Here is a 14,827-nt window from a genome sequence, read left to right on the forward strand (position 1 = left end):
GCCCTGTGACGTATGTGTCACGCGATCCTCGAGGTCCGCTATGGGAGAACGCAGGGTAGGAATTTCGCTTGCGGATGCTAGACGGGGCGAGTGGAGAGAGTGTCTTGCTTGGCAGTGGAGCCCGCCTGCTGAAATCATGGGTTCGCGGCACGGAAATATTTCTATCTCGGCTATTAATGAGCCGATTTGACAAATTTTTGCGGCAGAACGCTCCCTAGAGGACTTGTAACAACTTGCAGCGTATAACCAAAATTTGCTATGGGGACTAATGAGGGGCCCTTTAACTGGCAAGAAAGACCTGACCCAGAATGTTTTACAGCGAAGCTGTATATGGCTAGCCGATTCGTCCGTTCGTCGGCCTGTCGGTTGCCTGCACGACGAAAACTCCTCCTGCGCAACCCCATACGCATTCGCGAAAAAGAAAAGAGAGCGAGAGAAAGAGAGGCACGTGATTAGCAACACCACCTATATAACTCAAGGCCTGTTTACTCCGATCCATGACGTCACGCTACCTGGCCCGAAATTTCCACTTACAAGACTGGCGTGATGAAAGCGGTGACGTCAAAATAACTGTTGCTAACTCGGGTGCATTCATATTAGATTCTGTGGCAGTCGGGCCAGGTAACATGACGTTATGGATCGGAGTGAAAAGGCCTTGTGCTATCTAGGTGGTGTTTGATTAGCTGCGCCATTAGTGACGTCGTTGCTCTCCGTCGCAGCCGAGCGCGCGCGCAGCATTTTCCCGGCTTCGGAATGGGTAGGCCATGCGTCATACGTACTCCTTAGGAGCAGGCAGCTTTCGATCAGCAACGCCGCGAGCAGAACCGGAAACGAGCTCGTCTACGCCGTCCCGATGCTGCAGCCCGGGCACAAGAACAGACTGGTGCGGCCGAGCGCAAGCAGCAACTGCCTACCGAGGATCCGGCGGCCTACCAAGCCGTCGTTTAATGAACCGTTGGTATTAATCCAGTGATAAACACCGAAGCCGCACGTTTCAGCTTCGCTGGTTAACCATCTGTGCGGCTTGATTGAGCAGTGATATTTATTGCTTTATTTCTTCTTTATATTGTTCAAATAAGCACCAAATGAAATATTGAAGGGTTTCTCTGAAAACTAAGTGAGATACAGCGGGTCGAAAATATTGTTGACCAGCAGGTTAAAGGCAAAGGTACGGTCGAAAACTTGTGTTCGGTACTTGCTTTGACAAGGTATAGATGTGTGTTCTTGAGATACACATCTGTGGAGAAAAAAATAATAGCTTCATTAAACAAAGGGAAAAAATTCGCATTAGCGATATGACCATCACGTTCGCTAAGAAGACAATGACGAGGTCTTCGAGTTTTGTCACCAAAACTGCTTGTGGTCATGGTCCACATTTTTGTGAATACCACTGTTGAGCAGGTACATAAATTAAGGTAAATTGAAAGGCACATACTAATATTTGGTTTCGTATAGTGTTTCTAGATGTTTTTGTAAGGCCAACAATATTGTTGAGCTGCCAGTTCAAGGGCTAAGAGTGGAACGCGACAGCATTCAAAGATCCCTGACTGCTTCTCACGCTTACCGGCAACTGCAGCTTATGTAACCGTAATGTTTACCGGGAAAAGCTGGCAGCGAACGCTATGCACGAAGGCGATCTTTCTGGTAGAGACGTGGTGTTAACGTTGTGCGGCAATGAATGGAACGGATTCCAAACGCCTGAGACACGACGCGCCTAATCGTCACGCTCATCAACATGAAAAGACTTGTACGTCGGGGGTGTGCGACGTGATTATGTACCAGTGCAAATCCTACTCTCCTTTGTCCTATACGTTCAACCTTTCTACGCCAAAGAACAGTTTCTTTCCGTATTCCTCAGTGTGGGTTGACCCGACGGGACATACGTTCAACCTTTCTACTCCAAAGAGTGGTTTCTCTCCGTGTTCCTTTGTGTGGGTTGACCCGACGTGACCTACGTTCAACCTTTCTACGCCGAAGAGTGGTTTTCTTCGCCAAAGAGTGGTTTCCCTCCGTGGTTATTTGTGTGGATTGGCCCGACGGGACCTACGTTCAACCTTTCTGCGCAAAAGAGTGGTTTCTCTCCGAGTTCCTCTGTGTGGGTTGACCCGACATGTCCTGACAAGGCACGATACCAGGGAACAAGAGACTATCAGGTTGCCCGGATGGTGCGGGATATAAGAAGGCCAGCGAGACGCCACGTGGAGTCACATCTTTGCCCTTGCATGCAGGAGCACGCACGCCGAACGTTTGCCTATTTTTTTTTCTTGGAGCGCACTGCTCACCTGTAATGGTGTATTGAACTTCTGTTATTGTTTTTACATCACCTCGTCTTCCCTGCCGGACCCTCTCTGATGGTCAACCTGGTTCGAGCTCCAAGCAGACGCTGTTGAAGGTCGCCGAAACTCCGTCCCCGTAACAACTGGTAGCAGCTTTAACAGCGGTCTCCTGCTTGGGCCGCGATGTGCGGAGGCGAGTGCCATCTGGAGGTGTTGCAGGGAACCGGGCGTGCCGCTGTATGAATGGTAGAAACGCTGAAAAGGGGGTTTGTGCTTCAGTTTCTGCGTGACAGAATTATGTTTTTTCGTATATTCAAATTACAGCCCGACGCTATCATGTCTGTAGGTTGCGTGTAAGTTGTACTTTCCGATTTTTCTCACGCGTTTTACTTTGAGGAATTAAATTAGTTTAGTAAATTTTTCGCGCTACACGGAGGGCCTGCGTGGTACGGACTGACGCTGGATGCGGGACACCGACGCCGGATTTTCTGCAACACGGGGCCCTTAACTCATTCGCGTTAATAATTGCGTTCGTTCCTTTGTTCAAAATTCTCTGCCACCTCTTTGTTGTGTGCTACACAGCTTCGCTGGTCATCCACTTTTACAGAGTGTAATGGCTCATGATCTATTTACTTATTAGTGGGACGAGCATCGAGTGACACTATTGTTTCTTGTGCAGCACTTCCAGTTCCCATCCTGAAACGACCGGGAAGGAAGTTGAAGTTAAATCAGAAAAGAATAATACAGTGCAAAATTCATGGGGTTCATTATATGTATGATAACAGAGCATAAGTATATAGTTAGAAGTTGAGTTACTGAAGTGTCTGGAATAATTAAGATTAATTAGAAATTACTGAGACGACCGGGGACGAAATTCAAGATAAATCAGAAAAAATAGAAAAGATAGTACAGTACAAAATTTATGGGTTTCATTATAGGTATGATATGACAGGATATGTTTAGTTACAAGCTGAGTTACTAAATTGTCTGGAATAATTAGAATTAATTAGAGATCACTGATTACCGCACACCAAAGCACAGACACATAGACTTTAGAGACCCGCAACGTGAGCACGACTTTGGCGAAAGTCCTGGAAACCAGGAAGTAGAAAGCGGAAGTAATCACATCACTATTGACGTCACACACAAGAAGGTCGCCTCTTATTTTACCGGCTAATTGGAAAACAGTTGCCTCCGAGTTCGGTTCGTGCTTTGCGTTAGCCTAAAGTTAGCCGAAAGAACACCAACGCCGAGGTGCAAGTGCCACTAAGAGACACCTAAGTCGAAGATCATGGTCGCCTACCATTTATTATACTGCAATCCTTAATGGGCATTTTGGCAGAGCGGAATTTGAAACAAAACTAATTACTAAATTAGCAAAAATGTAACAAATACCAGGATTGCCAACCTTAAAATGCAAGAGGTACTACTGCCAGAGCCAAGAAATAGTCCAATATTCAAGAAATAGGGCAAACGGGATGGTGCATGAATGAACAGCTTAAGGAGCACAATTTATAGAAAGTTGACGATACGCCTTCAGATGGTTTTCTAGCTATTCGTTTCCATGCTTGTTTGTGTGCCCCCTCTTCGTTAAAACGAAGATAGCAGGAAGCAGCAAGTGTGAAATCACCCTTTTGATAATTGAGAGTGAGGAGATTCACTATCACGGTTGTTCCTGTATCAGTAAGACTTCTTTAGCGTTGTCCGACAAAGAACAGAATTTTTCGCGCATGTGTAACTAAATTTCCATTCTTGTTTGCATGCTCTATTTTGACACCTTGCTCTCCGGCGACAACGTGGTTCACGTGGTCGGTGACTTGTATGTTCGAAGGCACTTTTGTTCGGCTCTGTCAAGGAATTAAACTTCATTGTTGTGAGTAGCGCCCATGTGTCCGTGTGTCTACTTTTTACAGCAAATCTGTATATGGCTAGTTTCCAGCGGATCGATTGCCGTAGACCAAAAACCATGGGCCGATCACGAGGATAGTGCAACACTAGGCCGACCCGCGGCGGAGGTGAAGCAGGCATCAAGCAATCCGCCAACTTGCAAAAAGAAGTTTAATATCTTAGGTCCAAATACAACCCGTATCAGATATTAAGCTGATAAGAACAGATACTACACTTTGACCCGCTTCGGTCATGTCTGCGTTCGCACCACCCTCCCTTTGTCGGCGTTCCAAGCGCTTGCGTATCTTCTTTCCTTTCCTTCCGCTCTCCCGTGGTGGCGGTCCCGCAAGAGCGCTGTCCGCCAGGACCGCGAGGCGGAAAGAAATGCGAACCGTCCATGTGGCCCCGATGCCGCAAACTTGGAACGTTTCACCGGAGCAACGGCAAGGTTTCAGAGGGAGTTTGTGGGGAACCAATTTGGTGTGGCCTGTGTTGTGTGTGACCGCTTGTGGGTTTCGAGTGACTTCACAACCACTACTGCACTGCGGGACGTCGACCAACGCACGATCGCTTTGGCTACGGTGAAGCAGCAACATGAAAAACTCCCGATGCAGCTTTCTGTTGCTCGATACGTGCTACCTAAAAATGTTCTTCCGAGCGCGAAAGAAGCCCGCGAATACACGCAATGTGCCTCGAGTGGCCAGTCGCGCGGCAATATTGCGTGTATTCGCAGGCTTCTTTCCCGCTCGGAAGAACACTTTTAGGTAGCATGTATTGGGCAACAGAAATGTATATCAGGAGTTTTTCAAGTTGCTCTACAATTTTCTCATTGACACTTTTCGTCTAATTACAATATTTGAGAATATTATTATTCAATGAAGACTAATTATGTAATTAGGTGGAATGCAAAAAATAATCTATCTCCAAGCGACGGCAAAGAACATTAGCTTGGTTCTGTCCAGCTACGTGGTGTTTGCTCATTTTTAAATCTTAGTGCATGATAATTGGGACACCCTGTACAGGTGGAGCAGAATCAAGTAAGCAGTTCGCATACTGAGGGCTCTTCGTGACACAAGTGTCCGTGAATTAATCAATATGAGGTTTAGAAAAGGTAATCCTGTGAACCAGTTAATATATCTGTGTGTACCGTCGAAACAAAATCTGAAATGCGCGTCGTCTATGCGGCGATGGCACTTTATTTCACTAGTTGCACTGGTCCCGGTATATGTATGCTGCAACTGCGCCTCTATATAAGAACCCGCCGTGGTTGCTTAGTGGCTTTGGTGTTGTGCTGCTAAGCACTAGATCGCGGGATCAAATCGCAGCCACGGCGGCCGCATTTCGCTGGGGGCGAAATGCGAAAGCACCCGTGTACTTAGATTTATGTGCACGTTAAAGAATCCCAGGTGGTCAAAATTCACCCGTAGTCCCTCACTTTACGGCATGCCTCATAATCAGATCGTGGTTTTGGCACGTAAAACCACATAATTAAATTAGATAATTAGGGATGCTCGACTGGTGAAATTTTTGGATCGAATAATCTGAAAATTTTGGCTTTGAATATCGTATTAGATACAGAATACTTGCTTAAAAAGAAAGAACACAGCACTTCTGTGCGAAGATAGTGGTCTACTAAGAAAGATTTGTCTTAAATTTTAGTAAAAAATTTGCATAGAGGCTGAGGAAGAAACGTCTTGGAACAGATAGGTAACTAAGTGCAAGCTATCGAGAGACAGAACAGAAAAAAAAAATGTCGCTCTACTTGTTAGGTCTGAAGCCGATACTTCTCACTTCCCAGTAGTTTCAGTAAAGGTGGATTAACAACACGTACTTGCGGCGGTCTCGCGGTTTTTTTTTTTTTTTTTTTTACAAATATGTCTTCCATCCGTTGGGATCTAACAATCGCCCTTAGGCCGTGCTATTCGGTCACAGACGAAGATTAGAGCACTCTTTTGGACGGCGCGAAAATCGGACACCATACAGAGAGCATGACACATACAGCGCCACTTTTTGACTTCACATGCCAGGTGCACGCTCATTAACAATTGAACTGAATGGTGCATCCTTCTTATGGGTTTTTTCGCTGATGAATACTCTTAGAGATTGACCTTTAGTTATCACTTCCATCAAAGCTAACATTCACACTGCCGAAATTCTTAGTGATGACAGGTGAAACTTTTTATTGAAGGTATCTCTAAAAAAAAAACCTCATTTCATTGTCCAACTAAATCCATACTAATCCAAAGTATGCATTAGAATGTAATATAGCAGAGTGTGGGTGTAGGTCAATTGGTGATTCATGATTTGGGAAATTACCGCAAGAAACACAAGATACGAATAAAGGGACAGCACGAAGCGGTGCTGAAAACTGATGATTTAATTAAACGAACGCCTAACTTATATTTATCAGACACACGTGTGCACCCGAAAAGCAGCGAAATAAGCAACAAGAGAAACACAGAGTGACCTTCAACAGGGGTGCGATACAAATGCTAAGACTGAGTGGGTGGTGCACCCACTCATTCGCTCGGCATGCTCTTGAGTCACACCAAGACATAGTTTTCATATACAACACTTCTAAGTCCACAGCACAACTTCTTTCTAATTATTTGTTCCAGGAGCACCACGCAGACGCATGACTCCTCGCCAACAGTACAGCACATATCGCAGGGGACGCTTTCCCACCAGACGCGCTACGGCGCAGCGATCACGTCAGAGGCGTCCCGCATCGGACGCTGCACCTAGGAATCGCGCTGTGAGCGGAAAGAGGAGCCGCGTCGCCTAAACACGAGGGTTCGAGTGACGCACGCTGGAAGTTGGAAGGCGAGAGAGCGAGAAAACTTATTAAACGCAAGGGTATTGGTGCATCCTCGCACCGGTCCCCGCACGGCCTCAATGCGCTCAAACGAGACGAAGGGGAGAAGTGGGCGAGTGGCGCGCCACCTGTCGGGGCAGCGCCGTACATTGCGAGGAGGGCGTCTTCTGTGTTTGCCGCAAGATGGCTCTGCGGGTGCGCCAAGCACAGAAGAAATGTAGCGGAAACGTACTTCGCTACTCGTTTAACTGTGACTTCTGTAATTTACATGCTCATAATTACCGATATATACCGCAGTATAACTTTCTACGGCACGTTTCTAAGGCAACACCGCATTCACTACAGTTGCTTTTGTCCCGCTTTGAACCATCGAACTCATGGCTGAGTAGTAGCGTCTTCGTCTCACACTCCGGAGACCCTGGTTCCATTCCCACCGAGCCCATCTTGCAAGTTGTTTTTATTTATGAATTGCCTTCCGGGATTTTTCGCTCACGGCCAACGCCGCCGATGCTGACACCGACGACACCGGCTTTTCTGCGACACGGGCTCCTTAACGCTGTCGCGTTAAAATAAAGGCGGAGCCCGTGACGTATGCGTCACGCGATCCTCGAGGTCCGGTATGGGATAGCACAGGGAAGGAATTTCGCTTGCGGAGGCTAGACGGGGCAAATGGAGAGAGTGTCTCGCTTGGCAGTGGAGCTCGCCTCCTAAAATCATGGGTTCGCGCGGCACTGAAATATTTCTATCTCGGCTATTAATGAGCCGATATGAAAAAAAAATTTGCGGCAGAACGCTCCCTAGAGGACACGCAACAACTTCCAGCATATAGCTAAAATTTTCTATGGGCCCTGGTGAGGGGCCCTTTAAGTGGCGTTGCCACCCCCCCCCCCCCTGTGTCATTACAAGAAACCGACAAGATGACCGACAAAAAAAGTTACAGTAACGTTTCACTTCGTGAACGCGGGTTGCGCGCAAGCGTATGCACGCCGCGAACGCGCACAGTGAGCACCACGGCGTCGAAGCACAAACTGAAAGAGTGTGAACATGGCACTTCTCATCCCCACCTCCAGGCCTCTTCTTCCTCCGGCGCTCGCTTCCTTCGCGGCTTCAAACATGATAATCTCGTCGATTTCACAGATGGGTCATCTACGCCTGCGCGTAAGGTTTTGAAAGTGACGAATGCATGAAGTGCTGCAGAGGACGCACTGAAAGTGCCAGGTCAGCTCTTTCAGTTTACTGTATCTGTGCGATGTTAATAAAAGTCCGGAGGAGAGTAACGTAGAAGTAATCACTTTCGTCGGGCAGTGATTGCTAAATGTATTCAATTAAATTTTTGGATGAAGTAATTGTAATTGTAATCGGCTTTTCCTTTTCTTTTTCTTCTTTCTCGTTTTCCTTTCTTTCTTTTTCTTTCTTGTTTAACGTGCACAAGTATGGTTCGGGGGAACGCAGACACAGGGTATAGGAAGACGAAGGAGCACGGTACGATGAAAATGGTAATGACAGGCACATGTGCCGTGTACTGCACTGTGCAACGCGCACGCTACGCGGCGTGTTCACAATGATCGACATTGGTCGACGCTGCTAAAGCGAGCCACGAGTCTGTCTGGGACACTCGTGATTTGCGCAGCTGTTTTCGCCACAGGCGCATTTCGCCACGGGCGAAAGCAGCTGCTGCAGGGGGTCAATTATATGCAGAAACATTGCCTTGATGACAGAGTTTGAAAATGGTGTCTCGACGCACTGTGTTTGTCCATGCTGATATGCGGAGCTCTACGTCCCCTGCGATAAGCGCGGCGATAAGAATCCCGCGAATACACAAAAAATTGCCGCGAGAATGGCCGCTCAACGCACTTTGCGTGTATTCACGGGCTTCTCTCATTCTTGAAAAAAGAAAACACACACACTAATTTAGCACCTATTAAGCAACAGAAATCTGTATCGGAAGCTTTTCACGTTGCTCTACAATTTTCTCATTCAGTCTTATCATCTATAGTTATAATATCTGAAAGTTGATTGCTTAATTAATTAAGACTAATTGTGTCATTAAGCGGAATGCAAATAATAATCTCAGTATCTCCAAGCTATTGCAAACAACATTACCTTGGGTCTGTCCCGCTACGGGGCATTTGCATATTTTTAACGTTTGGCTCAAATTAGGAGGAACAACCGGTATAGGGTGTCACAGCTAACGTTAGCCAACCTCTCCCACGAAAAAAAAAAAAGAAAAAAAGTTTAAAATACACGGTGCAAGATACGATTTTAAGACTTGCAGAGTTCGGTCTTCAGACCTCTGGTGATCAAACACTGTAGGACTTATAATTGTATCTTGCACCGTGTTTCTGTAATCCTTTTTAGAGCGCAGCTCTTTGGCGTCCGTTCCTGGGTTTCGCGTCGTCGTCGGCGTTGTCGTCGGCCTCGTAACCAGCTCCGCCCCCCTTTCATCCCCCCAGCGCTAGCAGCGACCGACTGATACCGCTGGATGCCGCTGACGCCGCTAGAGAGTCAAGATAACGTGACTGCATAGAACACCGTCGCCGCCATGCAGAAAGAGGAGGAAAGGGTCCCCCCCCCCCTGTTCTTGTGTGGCGGATAGGGTGCTCTTCAGTTGCCGACGCGCCGGTTATTTCACGTAGGCCCCGGCACGTCGACGAATACGTGACCACCTTCCCACGGCTAGACCTGGTTCTTAGCGCTGCGGAAGCGAGGGTATCATATTGTTTGTACCGGCATCGGCGGCGTTGTCCCTGAAACCAACTCCGCAGCTGGGGTTGACTCACTATCGGCGTCAGCGGCATCAGTCAGTCGCTGCTATCTCTTCCCTCCTCCCTTTATCGTGTTGTCCGCTTGCTGCGCGCGCTTCTGCCCCCATCGTTTGCCGCTGGGTGTACACGCCGCCCCCCTCCCCCCTCTTCCTGCGAGTCTCCGGTTGTCAAAGCGCCGGCTCGAACTTAATTCCTTTCTTCGCTCCTCCTCCAATGCAACCCCTGTGCGGTGGCAATCAGAGAGCCAGATCGGTGGCGGCGGATCTGTATATGTGCACCGCCCGAGCCGAAATTGCCGCTGCCGTTCGCCCTGTGCGGTGGCAATCAGAGAGCCAGATCGGTGGCGGCGGATCTGTATATGTGCACCGCCCGAGCCGAAATTGCCGCTGCCGTTCGCCACTGCGAAATTATCTGCCAGTTCTTTCTGAGCCATGAGCGAGACGACCGATGGAAGTCCTCCGTCTGCTGCTGCTGCTGCTGCTGCTAAACGAGCTGCCAGAGCAGAGGCCCAGCGCCGTCGCCGTCAGAATCCAGAGGTGCGTGCCGCCGAAGCAGAAGCTTACCGTCGCCGCCGTCGAGATGATCCAGGAGTACGCGTCGCCGAAGCAGAGGCTAAGCGCCGCCGCCGAGAAGACCCTGCCGTTCGCGCCGCCGAAGCGGAGGCTCATCGCCGCCGTCGAGAGCAACCAGCAGTAAGCGAGGCTGAAGCAGAAGCTCATCGCCGCCGCCGAGAAGACCCTGCAGTTCGCGCCGCCGAAGCGGAGGCTCATCGCCGCCGTCGAGACTTATTTGCTGCGCTCAAATTTCGCATTAGGAAGTAACGTAATCGTCGGTAATTTTTTCGTTGAACAGCTTATAGCTAACTTTAGCTGGGACACACGGTACAAAACAGAAGTTCGGGGCAAACTTCACAAGATACGAATTCAAAGAGAAAAACAATCTAATTACCACCTTCTCTCCCCGTTTATCAGACACGTTTATCGACCTCTCCTTGTTTCTCTCGTAGTGGGCCTCCTCTCTATACAAAGTCATGCCACGAAGTCTACTTGTCCCGTGCGCGCGCGTTAGTGCATGCGTTAACGTGTGTACCTTAACGTGTGTGTGTGTGCGTGTGCGTTTGCGCGTGCGCGTTTGCGCGTGCGTGCGTGCGTGCGTGTAAAGGAGCTCTACTTTTGTTGGTGGCTGTATGCAATATTTATTTTGCGAATTTCATTTTACATTCGTAATTTTATTTACTCGTACTATGCGCATTTGTTCTTTTTCCTGTCAATGAGCCAACGTCTCTTCCCCGCGAAGGACCAAAGCACATTCGTCATGGAGGGACAATATACGAGTATGTTGCCATTAAAATCGATGCCCTTCTGTCGTTTCGCTGCCGCCGACCAAATGTGAAACCGTCTCAGTTACGCGCGAGCGCTGACGTACACACACAGCGTTGTTCTGAAGATAGAAGCAAACCTAAACAGCAGAGCTGGCAAAGCACCTCCATGAACCAGAAGGCGCACCCGCCCACTCTTCGGGGTCGGTAACTCGGTATAGGAAATTAGAGAAGGCCTAAAAAAAGTAATCTTCGCGGGCAAAGCGCGCAATCTCGTCATATGTGCGCGCGCGCAAAGCGAGCTTCTGCGTAAGCGGTCCCGCGGCCGTGTCCGGGCGATTCGAGATCGGCGATGACTTTAAAACGCGCGGTATAAATTTCAAATGGGTTCCGCAACGAGCGGCAGCAGGACGAGGAATCTGCAGTGGCCACCGCAGGAGGGCGGGGAGCGCGATGAAATCGTTCCGCGAAATAAATGAGGCTCCTCGCCGCGCCAGGAATGCTTGGCTCCCGGAGCCGAGCTCGGCTGCGCGCGGCCCGCGGCCAACGGGTTGCTGCGCGGTCCCATCTGGCGGCGGCCCCGCGTTCGCTCTGACGGCTCGCCACAACGGGACAGCGTGAAATCGCCTTTAAAGTCCATCAATTCCCGCCGCCCGCGATTGCGCGCGCACTTCGGGCGGTTGAGCCCATGGTGCGCGACGGGCAACCACGGCTTCTAGGTCGGCTTGTGTACTTGCAGCGCATGGCCGGTTCTAAAAAGTAGCGGGGGGAGAGACAGCAATAGAAGGTCTGTGAGGAAGCGCGGCGGTTTCACTCAACCTGATTAAAAGCGCTCCCAGAGAGAGAACGCCCTTTTGCGGACCACGTTCGCCGAAGCTGGAAGAGAGGCGCCTCAAGCGAAAACGATGGTGCCTGCCTGGAAGCGAGCCAAGTCGGCGCCTCGCTACAACGCGCGGCCAAGAAAAATGAAATATTCTCGTCTCCCCTTTTCATCGCGCTCGCGCCGCCGATGTGAGGCTGGGCTTCCTGCTTGCTGCCAAAATAAAGAAATGATAAACACGAGGGGGGCTTTAAACAAATCTGAACTGTTCCTTGATGGGCTGCCATTCGTCATTTCGTGCCGCCTACAAAATACCTCTCCGCGACCCTCCTGTTATTCTTTGTGCGCGCCCCACTTTTCGCCGCGTTTGTGTGTCCGTGCACGTCGTCACCGAAGCGGTACCAGGGGGAGTAACTCATAGCCGTGGCTTGGCACCGAGTGCGGCGTGGCGTGCATGGAAGGCGGCGAGTAAAAAATAAAGAGGCCGCGTTAAATGCTGCCGACGCTGGTTAATGCGTAGTACTTGCTGGCGTGCCAACTTTCAACTTTGCGCGCGTGTTCGATCACGCTTGCTTACTTAATTGCTGATGACGAAAGGCTGCCGCGAGCTTGCGACGGCCAGATTGACTTCTGTCGTGTCGGATACGAACTCTTTTCCTCTTGGTGTATCAAAGGGAGAAAAGAAATGAACGCGTATCACGGCCAGAAAGTGGCAACAGTGGATACAATTCGAACGTGGCGCGGATGATGCGTAATGCGCCTTTGTTTTGGACACCGCGCTTCCTAGAAGATAGCACCGGTGGGCGCACAGATACGGTGGCGCCCTTGGTAAACCTGAACTTCGTGGAATTATTTGATCCGTGTGCTATATTTGAGCTTCTTCAAGACACCGAGGACAGGGGCGCGACCTCGCAGTCAAAGCTCCGTAAGAAACGGAAAAGAGCGACGGGCACGCATCGCTATCTTTTCCACCGACAAGCGTCGACGCCGGCGGCGCGGCGGCAGGAAGCAAAACAAAAACAGGATTCAGTAAAGAGAGGCGGCCAGGCGGCCGCCAACGCACCGCTCTTAGAATTGCGCTTTTGTTGTCCGAAATTCTTCAACAAATGGAAATGAACAAGGGGTAAAGCGAACTCACCCAGCACTCGCACTTTCGACTGCCACTTACACTTTGCTGGACTCTTTATTAAAACAAGCGGATACGCGCAACGTGGGCCGAAATTATAGTATCATCACACATCTTGCTTCTTTGTTTTCTGGGAGCGGCTCTTTTTCCGATACGAGCTTGGCGGGAGTGTGCACAACCTTCACCACTGCCGCGAGTCTCCCAGAAGGCCGCCAAACGAGGCGAGCTTCCGGATCGTTGGTGGTGTTCCGACACCCGCTTCCGCTCTCGCAGGCTTCCGGTCAGACCGCACGTCCCGCAACGGTTCCGCGGGGGAGGGCGAGGAGCTCGGTGCGATATCAGACAGCTTTTTTCGCGAACAGTGAGCATGTAGGGGCTGCCTGTACTTTGGGCCACGTTATCAGGACGAATATCGCCATTATTTATCCCCACTTTGCTGAAGATGTCTGTATACTTCTGCAACCTGGTGCTTTGGACGTCGCCTTGCAGAAGGACTAACCTTTCGATTGCAACGCTAGCACCGTGGCACCGCTATCGCAGTATGGCTCACTTTTGAAGCTAAGACGCCGTCTTTTTAGCGTTTTCTTCTCAATATGCTCGCAAGGTGTGGCGCGAAAATGAACGGGCGCCTGCAGGCGTCTCTGGAAGTGAGGAAGGAAGAAATTATTCTACTAGTGGGAATCTTTCAGGAACAAAAAGCACTGCTGGATGTCCTCTCTTGACATCGCAAAGTATTGAATTCTCACCGGTATATTGCTTACGCAGATCGGAAATGGGGCAATAAAAAAAAAGAACGAAAGAAAACAGTCAAATTCTAGGATTTTATGTGCCAACCACGATATAATTATGAGGCACGCCGTATATAATGGGGAACTCCGGATTAATTTAGACCACCTGGAGTTATTTAACGTGCAACCAATGCAGGTTCATGGGCCCCCATCGAAATGTGGCCGCCGCGGTTGGGATTTGATACCGCGCTCTGCGGCTTAGTAGCGCAACGCCTGGCGGTAATTTCGAAACAATGTTTGTGCTGCTCTGGCTCGGGGGAGCTTGTAGATTTGTTTGTGCTTCCTCATACTTCAAACATACCTCTACAAATTTGGAAGACCAACGACATCAGAACGATACGAACCAAGAACCTGGAGGAAGGAAAGAACTAGGAGGGAGCATTACGCAACATAATTGAAGCCATGAAAAATCTACCCAACACGTGATCATGTCGCGGTAACTTTTTGTGTCTTCCACCGACGCTATAGCCGTGCTTAGCGCACCCTCTTCTGAACAGACAACGGGTGCGACAGCTACACGTGTTGCCACCACACTCGCAAGTTGCAATGAAGGCGATGAATTTATACGTTGCAATAAACGACCAAAGTTGCGTATTCTTGACGGCATAAAATAGACACAGGGCGATTGGCAATGCATCCCAACAATTGCGCGTCGATTAAAACCCAACGGAAGCAAGCACACCGGACCGAATCCGCCGCGCGCAGTGTCACGTATTAAACCGACTTTCTGGGGGAGAAAAAGCGATAGGTCTGACTTCACGGAGAGTTGGCTTGCGAAGGCTGGCTGCGTAATGTGATTATCCTCCTAGTTTATTTCCTTTCTTCATGACTAAGAAGAAGAGAAACGTGGCCTCTTGTCTGTTGCCCAAGGATGATGATGATGATGATGATGATGATGACTCTTTTATTAAAGGTTGGCTCGAAGGCCTTATGTGGCCTATAACATGCCTTGCGCCCTTCCGCTTAATTCGTTTGACGCACGCACGCACGCACGCACACACGCACGCACGCACGCACACACGCATGCACGCA

At 49.5% G+C, this 14,827-nt stretch overlaps 1 pseudogene; it reads right to left on the reverse strand.

Moving 5' to 3' along the window:
• Positions 1–4,237: 4,237 nt before the first annotated feature.
• On the reverse strand, positions 4,238–4,417 carry LOC126546476 (U2 spliceosomal RNA; annotated as a pseudogene).
• Between the last annotated feature and the right edge of the window lie 10,410 nt (positions 4,418–14,827).

This window comes from Dermacentor andersoni, chromosome 1, assembly GCF_023375885.2.
Source record: "Dermacentor andersoni chromosome 1, qqDerAnde1_hic_scaffold, whole genome shotgun sequence".
Taxonomy (NCBI): domain Eukaryota; kingdom Metazoa; phylum Arthropoda; class Arachnida; order Ixodida; family Ixodidae; genus Dermacentor; species Dermacentor andersoni.